General features: G+C 45.3%; 1 protein-coding gene and 1 pseudogene across 1 annotated transcript in view; both read right to left on the bottom strand.

Annotated features, from left to right (window-relative positions):
* The window catches only part of CAPN8 (calpain 8), a 73256-nt gene that overhangs the window by 44371 nt on the left and 15498 nt on the right, over positions 1-13387 (bottom strand). The gene's annotated exons all lie outside the window — the stretch shown is intronic.
* Positions 7208-7740, bottom strand: LOC112135720 (small nuclear ribonucleoprotein E-like; annotated as a pseudogene).

Genomic DNA, 13387 nt, shown 5'->3' with positions numbered 1-13387 from the left:
TTCATAGGCAGTGGGCCCAGAGTCGACCCACACATTGACTTTTGACTCTATTTGCTTTGTTGACAATTCCCATCTCTCTGGCTAGACTTGGAAGCTGCCTGGAGGCAGACAGTGGGCCTGGTGGTTCTCACAGACCCCAGCATAAAATGCTTACTGACTGAATTCACCTCAGTGTAATTGTATCAAAGTTATTTGAAAATTCAGACCTTAAGTAGCCTGTTACTAGTAAAGCTTTCTGGGACCCACTTTCAGCTTCCCCCACTTTTTCTCTCACTTCTGCCTTCTCTGGCTAAAAGCAAATTTTGGCATTCAAAGGAAGGTTCTGACTTGCTTCTCAAGGTTGTTCCCCATGCTTCAAGTAGAGCCTCATCTCCCCCACCTTCTGACATTCACCTCTCTGAAGACTCCGCGTATATCACGGTTAGACTCAGGTCTACCTGGATTTGAAAGACTGACTTTTTGACCTCCCGCAAGCCATATAATTATACCATTCTTCATTCCCTCCAAATGATAGATGCCAACCCATTGTGACCAGAGGTAACCTAGACTTTACTGAACCTGGCAGACACCAGCTTGACTGGGTCTCCAGTGCCCCCATCCTGCAGCCCTAGCACTATCTGTAGCCACACTCCACCTCTGCCCTTTCCCCCAGCCTAGCCCTGGAGCACAGATGCCTGCCAGCCCTGGTAACACCTGGCTGCAGCTCTGCCATGACCTCTTAGCATCCTCAGTACTCCTGTTTGCTCCTGTCACCTGCTCACCTGATTCCCATAACCATCCAGCAGCAGCACCTGGGCAGGCTGGACAGGTGGCACATGGGACTGGGGAGTGAATGAGTCAGCTATGTTCCTACTCCTGAGCATCCTCAGCAGGATCCTCTGTTTAAGTTCCCATCCTCAGAATCACTTAGTAAATCTCCCCCATCTTGCACCAGCCTCCAACTCTCCTGGAGTTCCTCTCCCTTCCGGCTTAAGGGGTAGCTCCTGTAAGCCATCATCACTCACCAGCGCTTACCAAGCATCACCGTGTGCGGGGCCATCTGCAGGACACTGGGACAAGAGAGACCTAAAGAACACTGTCTCTGCCCTTGAGAAGGCTACAAACTTAGAAGAGTAGAAATAGCACAGGTTTTGGACTCGGAAAGCCTGTGTTCAAAGCCCTGGACCCTTACTTTCCTGCTGAGTGACCGGCAGCAATCACTTGACTCCTAGGAGTCTCATTTTCTAATCAGTAAAATGAGTCTGGACCTCACAGTTTATTGTACAAGATCATCTGATACTGAGCAAAAAGGACTTACTTGTAACAAGCAAAATGTTTAGGGATTCCTGTATATATCTCCAGCTGGCCTTCTGTATCCATGGGTACCACATCCATGGGTTCAACCAACTGCAGGTTGAAAATATTTGAAAAAAATGGATGGCTTTGTCTGTACTGAACATGTACAGACTTTTTTCTTATCATGATTCCCTAAATGATACCATATAACAACTATTTACATAACATTTACACTGTATTAAGTATTATAAGTAATCCAGAGGTGATTTAAAGTATATGGGAGGATATGCATGGGCTATATGCAAATACTACATCATTCATATCAGGGACTTGAGCATCTGTGGATTTTGGTATTCACAGGGATCCTGGAACCAGTACCCCACAGATACCGAGGGAAGACTGTATGGTGTGTGTGTGTGTGTGGTCTCCAGTTGGCTAGAGAGGACATCAGGATATAAAAGATATAAAAGATACACATGAGTGTATATGTAACAGCAGGTATGATATTTTTAGAGTGCCTCTGGAGTATCTTGATTAATGTTCCCCCATGGGCAAGCCAGCTTCTCTCTCCCCAGCTGAGTACAATCTTTCCCAATAAGCAACTGCTTCTTTGCTGATAAGGAAAAATCCCTGGCCTTTCCATATTCAGGACAAAACAGGACCTTCAGTGCCTCCGGGAATCGTAGGCAGGGCCTTCTGCTGACACCCCAGGCTCTGTGGTCCCTACTCTCCCTCAAACAAACAACATAGAACCAAAGGAAATAACCTCAGGCAGAAGCTCACATGCACAATTAGAAACATGAGTCCCTGTGCTGGGGCCCTGCTCTGTCCTAATCCATTCACCCCGTTACCACCTGCCTGCTCTGAGTCAGGTTTAAAGCACTCGTTCTCTGCACCTTCTTTGAACCTGCAAATGTACTTCAGCCTAATGGATCTTGCACATCTGGAAGTTGCCCACAATAAATCCTGCTAATGTAGAATTAAAGTAGGTTAATCTGGCCAGGTGAGGTGGCTCACGCCTGTAATCCCAACACTTTGGGAGGCCAAGGAGGGTAGATCACCTGAGGTCAGGAGTTTGAGACCAGCCTGGCCAACATGGTGAAACGCTGTCTCTACTAAAAATACAAAAATTAGCTGGATGTGGTGGCCCACACCTGTAATCTCAGCTACTCGGGAGGCTGAGGCAGCAGAATTGCTTGAACCTGGGAGGCAGAGGTTGCAGTGAGCCAAGATAGTGCCCCTGCACTCCAGCCTGGGTCACAGAGCAAGACTCTGTCTCAAAAAATAATAAAATAAAGTAGATTAATAAGATGGCTTTCAGACAGGGTAAGTTCCTAGAAAATGCAGATGAGAAAAAAAATATACTATAGGCTCAGCCCTTCACCCTCCAAAAGTTGAAATCACATAAGCCACACCCTCATCAGTGTATTGCACAAGGAGAGTGCCTTCTGTTACAGTCATTTTAATTGGGAAGCCATTAGGCTAGGGAAGCTACACCACTTTAAGGTTTTACCTAAGCAAGCCAAAGCCCGATGCAAACAGTAAAATGAAACTAGAGACTTCACCAATCAGAAATCACCAACTAACCTCTAAAACCAGTCTTCCCACTGTAATCAATCAAATGTGTTTTATTTGTCTTACTTCCATATTCAGCCTCTAAAAGCCCACGCTGCTGCAGCAGAGCTCTCTGAACCTCTTCTGGTTTTGGGGGCTGCCCAAATCATGAATCCTTCTTTGCTCAAATATACTTTGTCACATTTATTTTGTCTAAAGTTTTTCCTTTAACACTTCCTGTATTTGAATCTGCCTGTGCTTTGCACAAGACAAAGTGGCTATTTAATGCCCATTTGCCAGACAAGTAAAGCTGAGGCCCTGAGCTCAATTGACCCCCAAGGCCAGGCAGTGTCAGAGCCAGGACTAGTTCTGGCAAGATGATGAGTTTTCTGCCTTCCTAAATCTTGCAGTGCCAGGTGGAAGCTGAAGTAAATACATTCACATCATTTGAAATAAATGCCCTAGATCTCTGTACAAGGGTAGCAAGAAATTTCAGGAACAGTCCCTCCTCCTGTCAACCTACACATAGCTTCTCATCAGCCCCTTTTCATCCTCACTTTCCAATTGCCACAAACCACCCTCTCTCCCCACCCCTTGCTAGCATTTGGTTCACCCTCTGACCTACCTCATAAAATAGCATCTCCTTACATTGCAATAACATAAAACAGCCTGACTTCTTAGAGTTCTTATAAAGATAAAAATGAGATAAGATACGCAAGGTGCCTAGCTTAGTGCCTGCCACGTAGAAAACCCTCAATAAACCTCCTTATTATTCACTGTTATCCCCCAACATACAATTAACCCAAACACCAGGGAACCCAAACAAGTGAATCAACAAATGTTTATTGAGCGTCTACTGCCTATAGGAAAACAAAAACTGAAATGATACCAGGAAGTTGCTGGTGTCCTTCCCTATCCAGCCCTATGATTTGTATAGGATGCAGGACTGCTATCTCACTCCCACCACCTGCCTTCCTGTCCAGGTTTCCCATCTCAGACATCAGAACCACTAGTTTGTCAGTTGCTGAAGCCCAGGAGCCATTCTGATTCCTTTTCCTCACTCCATTCATATCCAATTGCTTCCCAAGTGCTTTTGATTTTATTCCTAAATAGCTCTCAAATCCCATCCTCCTCCCTAACATTACTGCCATCGCCTCCACTCCCAGTAAGACTATAAGGGACCCTCTTTCTCCAAATAGTCATCATCCAGGAGCAGTAATTAGGAGGTTGCAAAAAGAAGCAAAATTGTCATGATGTGAAAATATTCATGAGTTTTCACCCAACCATCCCTCCCCACCTAACACTAGAAACACTAAAACCACCAACCATGCCAACCTCACATGCAGATACAATGCAAGGTGGTTGCAAAGTGACACTGAACATTTTGCTCAATTTGCTGGATTTCATGAAGTTGATGAAAGTAATACTGGAGATCTGCTTCAGTGCAACTGACCAAGAAGAAGTTGGCAGAGTTAAAGCAGTTGCAGCTGAGGAAGGAAAACTGCCGAGGTTCAAGGCAGGACTGGTCCTTGAAAACGGAATGGTTTGAGTGTCAAAGTATTGAAGGAGGGCCTTGGAGAAACTAATGAACTCTTTGAAAGTTTTCATGATTCTTCCTCAAAACTCAAGCAGGAAACAAAAAGAGTTGCATCCTGCTGTCTTGTCATCTGTTCAGCATGAGTTCTCCCCTCAAAAAGTCAACAACTGATTCATTCCTTGTTCTAAGAGCTAACGCAAAACTGCAACTGTTACATAAGTATCATGAAACACAAAGTCACATGAAAACTTTTTCATAATTTTTTTATATTATTTTTCAAAGTAAGATACTAATCAAGCCTTTTTTTAAAAAAACTGTTTACTAAGAAATGCGGACCTCCATTTTACTTTCAGTGGTCCCTTTCCAATACCAGTTATCTGCAAATAATGAGGGTTTCCTGTCTTGCAATTGTCTCTTCCTGGTGTCTGCACTCTCCACACTGCAGCAAATCTGGCTATAAACAGTCCTGCTTTAAAATCTTACATGATTCCCCATTGCCCTTAGGAATAAAGTCCAGAATTCTTCACACAGTGCCAGAGCGTGATCTGGCCACTGCCTCCCTCTCCACTCTCAGGCTTTGCACTAACTGCTCCATGTTTGCACCAGTCTTACCACTACTTTGCAAGTCCCCCGCCCCAGTGCTATGCACTTCCTAGCCGAAGGACCTTTATTCATCTGCTTCCTGCAACCTGGAACCCTCTTTCCCGGCTTCTTTCCCAGGAGAGGAAGGAGTGCCTATTTGTTCTCCGCTGTTTCCTGGCATGAAGAAGACACTTGATAAATATTTAAATGAGTAAAATAGGCTGTGAAAGTTCTTCCTGATTCTGACAAATGAGTATGTCAGATAAGCCACATGTTCCCTCACTCCTGTAAGTATCCACAACCAATGGTACTTCAATCCACCAACATTCCACACCGTGAGCCCACCTCCTACTGTACTTGTAAATTAAGAACCTGGCACACCTTACTAGAACATCGTCCTCCTTTTAGAATGGATGATAGCAAGCTACCAGTGTTCTGGATGCAAGATTATAGAGAACATCAATCCTGGGCATGACAGATACCCAGAAAACTCAAAAGGCCCCAGGCGCTGTGTTCTCAGCAGACGGTGGGGTATTGGGGTCACCCAAGGAAGAAAGTCACTAAGAGTTTCAAAGATTAGCACCAAGTCTGGTATTTTTCTGAAACAACGAGTTTCAAAGATTAGCCCCAAGCACTGGTGTTTTTCTGAACAATGGTAACGTGACTTATTTATGGCAACTATAATTTCTATAGCATCAAAATAACTCTCTGGAGTCATGCTACATATAATAAGGCACACTAATCCACTTCTGCTGCCCCCTGTAGGTTTCCCGGCACCTCCACTCCTGGTTCCCATGACGACCCAGAAGGGGCCTCTCAGACCTGATAGCAGCGTGGGGGCAGCTCCTCAGGGAGGAGCAGCTATCACACATCACTACATTTGGCCAAGGACAATTCTGGGCCAGGGGGGTCTTCGGCTTCCAGGAGCTACAGAGCACCCCAGAGAGTTAATGTACTTCAAAACAGAGGAAAGAACAGGAAAGGCTGGCGGGACATCTTCTAAGTTTTCAGTGGAGAGGAAAAGGAAAATGAAAAAGAAAAAAAAGGCAAGCAAACTCTTCACAGCTGAAGAAACTTGTTCAGATTATTTCAGAGTTCCTCCTAGTTGCTTATGAAGCCCACCAGGCCAATCCTCATCCATCTCGTTTCTGTGATTGTGAAAGGAATAAGACTCAATGGCATGAAACAGCTTCAGGACTTTCTGCCTCACCTCCAGCTTTAAATCAGACCTTTAATGCTACTTAGAGGGAAACATTTTTCTTAGTAAATTATAAAAGTGGAATTGATTCACCAGAGGGGGAAAAACCCACTGAGTAAATATATTTGAGGCTTATGTAAACACATCTCAGAGCGTGTTTCAAGGGAAAGCGGCTTGCTTACTGAGTTTAATTATAATGCTCTTTGGTTTCAAAAATAAGACAAAAATGCTAGAAGCCAGGTGTAACAGGGAAAGAAATGAAAAGATGAGCAATTTTTAGCTCCAGCCATGGCTGAAATACACGGGATGAGATACAAAAATGGCACATCGCCTTTATTGCTAGGGACAGCCCTGACACACTGTCAAATGTCTCCTCCGAAAATGATCCTAAATGGCCCGGCAGTTCCAACTCTAGGCTAGGTATCCTGAGGTTTCCAAATATACATAGATCTTCAAAGTGCATCGAATATTAAACAGAGGATAATGGCATCTCCTAGCAAGATGAGGGTGGTCTTCCAGGCTCAAATATACTGAGATGAGGTGAGCTGAACTCAAATGTTAAAATGCCAAGGAACCCAGTGGGATGTTGTGAGCAGAAAATGAGCTACTTTGAGGCCGGGAAAATATCCTGAGTACAATGCCCAAGAGCAAAAATATGTGAAAGGAGATAGAAAGGAAGCAAAACTCTTAAAGGGAGTAGTAGAGGGGACCTGGCCAGGCTGGTTGGCAGGGCAACTGCAGAGAAAGCCTTTCAATCAGAAGCCACTGACTACACAGAAGCCTGGAGCACATCTACAGAAGCACAGAGTTTCTCCAAACACCAAAGTGAGGACAGCTAGCAGTAGCTCAACGCACATCACAGGTGAAAGCCGACTGGAATGCAGAAAGTCCCCAGGGTCTGCACCATAATTCAGGCCCGGTGGGGGCTTGATGTAGACTGAAGACAGTAAACCCATCCTAACCTGCTTGCAGATCTAGTCTGTCCAGCACATACAATACTGGCCAGCGTAGTGATTTCTAGAAAATCTAGACTTCTGATTTCCTTTTTAAAAAAATTTTTTTAATACAAACAATCCCACAGTACTTATTGTCATCTTGTAATAACATAAGTGTAATCAAAACAATATGAATAAATGTTCATATTGGACAAAGGACACCTAAAAACAAACTATATCCTTCTCAACAATTTCTCACTTCATTGATCATTTCTAGTTGGAGACACTATGTACCCAAGTAATATTATCTCCTTTTAGCATGATCCAACCAAGTTGTTTTAACTTTGTTTTAGAATAAATCTCTTCTGCATCAACTAATACAAGGTTCATATACTCATCAAAACCAATGATACAGCCTTCTATCCACATATTCTCTGCTTATAGAGCCATACATGAATCTGGGATCTATTTTGTAAGAATCTGAAGATGAGGTTGATGGGCTCCATCATAGCCTTCTGCACTTTCTGGCCCTGACCACGGTACACCATGATGGAATTTCGTAGATTTCTGATTTCTTATAAAAACTGCAAAATCTGGCCAAAATTTCTCTCTCTACTTATTCTACAAATATTTACTGAGCATTCACTCTGTGCCAAGTATTCCAGGCCCTAAGGATACAACAGTGGGGAAAAATAAAATCCTTGATGTTATGGAGTATACATGCTAGTGAGAAAGACAAACAATAAATAAATGCATGTGACAGGTGGTGGTAAATCCTGTAAAGAAACCAGAGCAGGGTAGGGGAGTGAGAGTTTCTAGGGGAGCACTAGGAAACGCAAGGCAGTCTGGGAAGGTCTCCTGGCTCCTGCATAGCAACATCCAGCTCGAGCTAGGTGATGGCTTCCTCCTCACACAGGGCATACTCTCTGGTTTGCCACAGTCCCTGCTACTCTCTGTTGTTACCTCTTCCCGGCCTACTTTACTCATTTATGTGGCCTCTGTAGGCATCAGAGTTGTGGCCCCCAGAGTTAATCCTTCCCTAGATCCCTCTGTATTAGTCAGGGTTCTCTAGAGGGATAGGACTAATAGGATAGATGTATATATGAAAGGGAGTTTATTAAGGAGTATTGACTCACAAGGTCACAAGGTGAAATTCCACAATAAGCCGTCTGCAAGCTGAGGAGCAAGGAAGCCAGTCCGAGTCCCAAAACCCCAAAAGCAGGGAAGCCAACAGTGCAGCCTTCAGTCTGTGGCTGAAGGCCTGAGAGCCCCTGGCAAACCACTGGTGTAAGTCCAAGAGTCCAAAAGCTGAAGAACTTGGTGTCTGATGTTCAAGGGCAGGAAGCATCCAGCACAGGAGAAAGATGAAGGCCGGAAGACTTGGCAAGTCTAGTCCTTCCATATTCCTCAGCCTGCTTTTATCCTGGCCACACTGGCAGCTAATTAGATGGTGCCCACCCAGATTGAGGGTGGGTCTGCCTCTCCCAGCCCACTGACTCAAATGTTAATCTCCTTTGGCAACACCCACACAGACACACCCAGGAACAGTACTTTGTATCCTTCAATCCAATCAAGTTGACACTCAGTATTAACCATCACGCCCTCCAACTCTGGATACCCAGGATCCAGCAGAGAAAGGAGACACTGCTCCCAAGCAGACATGCAAAACAAGTCAGAGCAAATGGGATTTGAGGAAATACGAGCCTAAGCCAAGTCTGAAGGGGGCGGGGGGACCACTCCAGGCAATGCCCTGTTAAATGATGGAGAAACACAGTTTTTGAGTCCTGAACACGTGTACAGAAGGGGCTCCAGATGCAACTGGGGAAGGATCCCCAGATCTCTCTCCCACTATAGGGCACAAGGCTGGGGGTCGCAGGTGGCAGAGCATCAGGGACCAAGGTTGAGCAAGAATGCAGACCAAAGTAACCAAGTACTGGGTCATGAAGCCTGGGAACACATCCCAGGGCTGCTTAGCTACCCTATGGGGCCTGAGGGAGGCACAAAGAGGCCTCCTGGAGCAGAAGGGAGATGGTAAACCAAAGTGCAAAGGGAGAGGGTAAACCAAAGTGCTCCACTTTCAAGGAGCAGGTTTGGGGCAAGGTATGGAGTGGCCTCATTCCATTCCCTAAGCCAGCAAGAAATGCCATCTGTAACTTTACGAGGTGACTATAGGGGTACAGGGAGCACTGTGGGAAAAATAGACTGCACTCTGTACAAGGAAGGTCCAATCCACTTCTGCCAGCTGGTGAGGGATTGCCCAGCCGGAAGTCAGCAAGAACTGCTGAGACAACAAGAGGGAGGTGACACAGCAACCACAGGGCCAAGAGAAAGCACTAGAGAGAGAACAGTGTCTGCAAAGGACTTGTTAGATGGGACTTATTTCCATTCCTCAGGTTCACGGCCTCTTAGAAGAAGGGCATCACCTGTCCTTTCTCCCGTGAGCAGGTGGTGTGGATTTGCTTCCAGAAGGACCAGCCTTTTCTGGGAGTATCCTGCTCTATTCCTTGGATGGCAGGAGCCAGCCTACTGAAGAACTGAGGGTGTACGTCTCCCAGCCAGTCCCAGATGCTGCTGCCAGGGCTTCAAATAAATGCCCACAGCTGCCCCGAATGTGACAGAGGCCTTAACACAGCCTGTAACCTCACTCTTCCTGCTTCTGCGCCAGCTTGCCTCCACATTTTTCTCTTCAACCACATCCCCAAGAGAACATGCATAGGCTCCATTGAGCCTTGGGGACTGGGACATTGCATTACTGATGCTTGATCAACTGCATTGTCTTCAGATCTCTTTTAGTTATGCCGTTTAAGAACCATCCACATGTGCTGGAACTAATGGCTGAGGCGGGACAGCAGGGTACCCCTAGTAAGTCAGAGAGAGCTGAAGAAGCCCAAGACTCACGGCCAGTCTGTGATAGAGAAATTGTCCTTAGGCCCTGGGATGGTGTCTGCAAAACTGAAGCCACAGGCAGAGAGCAGAGCTGGTAGGTGTGAAGTCAAGTCCTAACACTGGGGTCTGTGAAAGGTGTTAAAATAATTACCCCCTAGAATGCAGAACAGATTCATTTTAACAAGCAACACTCTGAGTAGGAATCAACAACACTCTACGACTTGATCTTCAGACCCAAACCTCAGGCAGCTCAACCAAGCTGGAGCTCAGAGAGCACCCCCTGGCCTAGGACCACCTGCCACCTCTCATAAGGTTCAGGGAGTGTCTTCCTGGGGACTCAGGCTCACCGGCAATTTTGCACTTTTCTTACAAAGTGAGGAATAGTCAGGTCACCTTTGAGTAGGTGAAACCGGAGAACACTGACAAAATTCTGTTCTGGCAAAAAGAAGTCTCCCCTGGCAGAAGGAGCCCAGCATTCCCATAAGGCAGGACTCTTAACCTTTCCTGTGCATTGTGAAAGAAAAGTAGAATCTTGGGACCCCAAATTCATTATGCTAAAGGAAAAGTTAAGCTTGGGAATTGAGTCGCCCAAAAACTATCTTTCTTTTGTTCCCAAACAGATAGTTGTAATTTCACAGGCTTGCTTTATCCCATGTAAAATGCAGATTTACTAAGCACAAGAAAAATGCATAAATGATTTTTCCTCTACCCACTTCTTTTCACATGTAAAATGTAGATTCACTGAGCACTAATCAGAGCCTCACAAGAATGTAACCACTTGCCTTATTGTCTACCCTCTCCTTTTTTTCTTCCCTCCTGCTTGCTCTTTCCCCTTTAAATACTGAAGTTCCCAAAACCCTCTTTGGAAAAAGAACAGGTCACAGATTCCACTGTGACTTGTGTTTCCTTTTCCCAGATGTGTCCTCAACCCTAGCAAAATAAAACCTCGAATTGATCGAGACCTGCTGCGGTCATATTTTTGGTTTACAGGAAGGACCCCTTTGGCAAATGCTTCAGACAAAAAATAGGGCCATAAAAAAACAATTATACTGAAAGTTATCAAAATATGTTTTTCAAAAATTATAATAATGCTGTGCTTTTCTATTAATGTCTTGAACAAAAGATTTGGAGAGGGGCCTGGTAGACAACATAATTATGAAATGGCAGTGAGCAGACGTGGGTTTTTGGATATTTGTAGCAACTGTCATGTGATATGAAAATCACCCCTGATTTCCATGACTGTACTTCATCTCCTGCAATCATATGGAAAGGAGCTAAGTTAGTGAGGGTTTGTGGAACTCTCCACGCAAAGCAGAATTCTTTCGTGCTCCTGAAATAATGCACAATATGCAAATCTTCCTGTAATCCACGGCCTCAAACTCTCATTAAAGTGGAAGGGGTTGTCCTGGGGACCCTTTGTTCAGAGTAGAAAGGAGAGTGGTGTTAGTGGAACAAAACCAGAGGGCGATGAGCACCAGGACCCAAGATTGAGGGAAACGATGCGCTGATGCGCCGTGGAGAAGGGGAGCCACCACGGGTAGCAAAGTGAACTTCCCCCGAATCACAGTTAAGCCCCCTGGGCCACATGGAGCTGTCATCTGCAGTTTTTCCCACCTCGGAGGCCTGACCCTGTGCTCTCCAGAATCAATGAGTAGATTTGGCCCTTTACATTCCCTGAGGCTTCCCTGATTGCTCATTAAAAGTATCTGCTCAGTCCTAGTGAATTGATTTACTTTGCCACAGTCCTCGAAGGATGCTACAGATCAAAAGGTGTCCAGGAAAGTGATCTTAAAGATGCTGACACTACTCCCAGTTACTGACTAGCGGTGTGCACGCCAGGCCCCTGTTCCAGGAGTCCAGGCCTCGCTCCATGGGGGAGCGTGGACTCACAGAGGAAAATCAATGTGCAGTATGCAGAAGAGAAGGCAACTGGATTTAGGTTGTTGCTGTTGGTTCCTTGTTTGCCTTTAGAGACGTATGAAAAGGTCCAGTCATTCTCTTTACAAAACAGAAATACAGAATATAAAACTCAATAAATGCAACAAAAATGAAAAAGACATCCATTTATAGAGGTGAAGAGAAAAATCAGGTCAATAGAGAAAAGCAGTTAGAAGAGAAAAGCACACACAGGCACAAACACACGGAGTATAAGACAGAGTGAAAAATAGATGGGGAAGGCAGGAGACAGAGAAAGAAACCCCAGCACTTACCAAACCCTTAAGGCAAAGCTCATCTCACTCATGAATCCTGCTCCCAATGGAAAATAAGCTACCCACTAGATTCAAAGTTTGGATAAACCTAGTAGCATGTGTTATTCAAAAAGCACTCTAATTTCTTTCTACATTCTGGAAGTCTCTGGTCCTCATTTAGGAAAGAAGAAAGTCTCTTGCTCCCCATTCCTGAAAGCAGCAAGCATCAAATTTCATTTTTCAGAGACCAAGATCTTCTACTTTTATACAGTAGCATCGCTCATGCGGCCTCTGGGCCTGTTTACACATAGAGACGATTCAAGTCCTGTTGCATTTTCACAACCATAGGCACAAATGATACCACGCCTTAGTGTTTCCCTGCCTGTGGATGCACTCAGATAAGAACTGGATGGAGCTTGCATGGCAGGTAGAGTTAGGAGTTACTGCTGAGCCTGTGAGAGACAGGCCTACTCTGAGAGTCCTGCTGGGGTCCCCAGGATGCAGTGAGCACTGTGTTCCTTTATCCACAGCCACCAGCAGGGGCTGGGGACAGTCTCCTTCATGACCTGCTCCCAGGACATCCTTCCACTGTCAAGAATCAGCCAGCACCTCCAACCCCCTTAATGTACCCACCCAGCAGTGTCAGCAAGCTGGGGACAGACATGCAGACAAGCTGGTTTGCATGAAACTCTGAAATCTTTTGAAAATAAAGACACATAGGCAACCTCAGGATGGAATTTTTATTCTAAATGCCTGATCCATCCTAATTGCCAAAAGTGATACTGGAAAAGGAAAATGAAAAATACAAAAAGCCTTGGATTTAGGCTATCTGTGTTTTCAAATGATTTAATAATGATGACAGGCAGGGGTTTACACCAACAGATCAAAAGTACAACAAACATTTATGGAGCCCTGCTAGGCACCAGGCACCATGGATATATCGATGTGTAAGACAGTCTCATGGAGCACACAGTCAGGACTCCCAGAGTTATTAACATCCCCCTCCACCCATGGTAGCCCCCACTTCCTAGAGGACAAGGAACCAAGTGTCAACTCTCTATCCATCACAACCACCTGACCAGCTGGCTTTGATTATATCCCCACTTTACAGCTGTGAAAACTGAGGCGGAGAGGCCAGAGGTGCACCAAGAAGACTACCCGTGCATGCTGAATTAGGCACTGCTAGTGGTAGATCAAGAGAGAGAGAGGAGGGGCCCTTGGCAAAGGCATT

This window comes from Pongo abelii, chromosome 1, assembly GCF_028885655.2.
Source record: "Pongo abelii isolate AG06213 chromosome 1, NHGRI_mPonAbe1-v2.0_pri, whole genome shotgun sequence".
NCBI classification, from domain to species: Eukaryota; Metazoa; Chordata; class Mammalia; order Primates; family Hominidae; genus Pongo; species Pongo abelii.
This window is presented reverse-complemented; position numbering and strand designations above follow the sequence as displayed.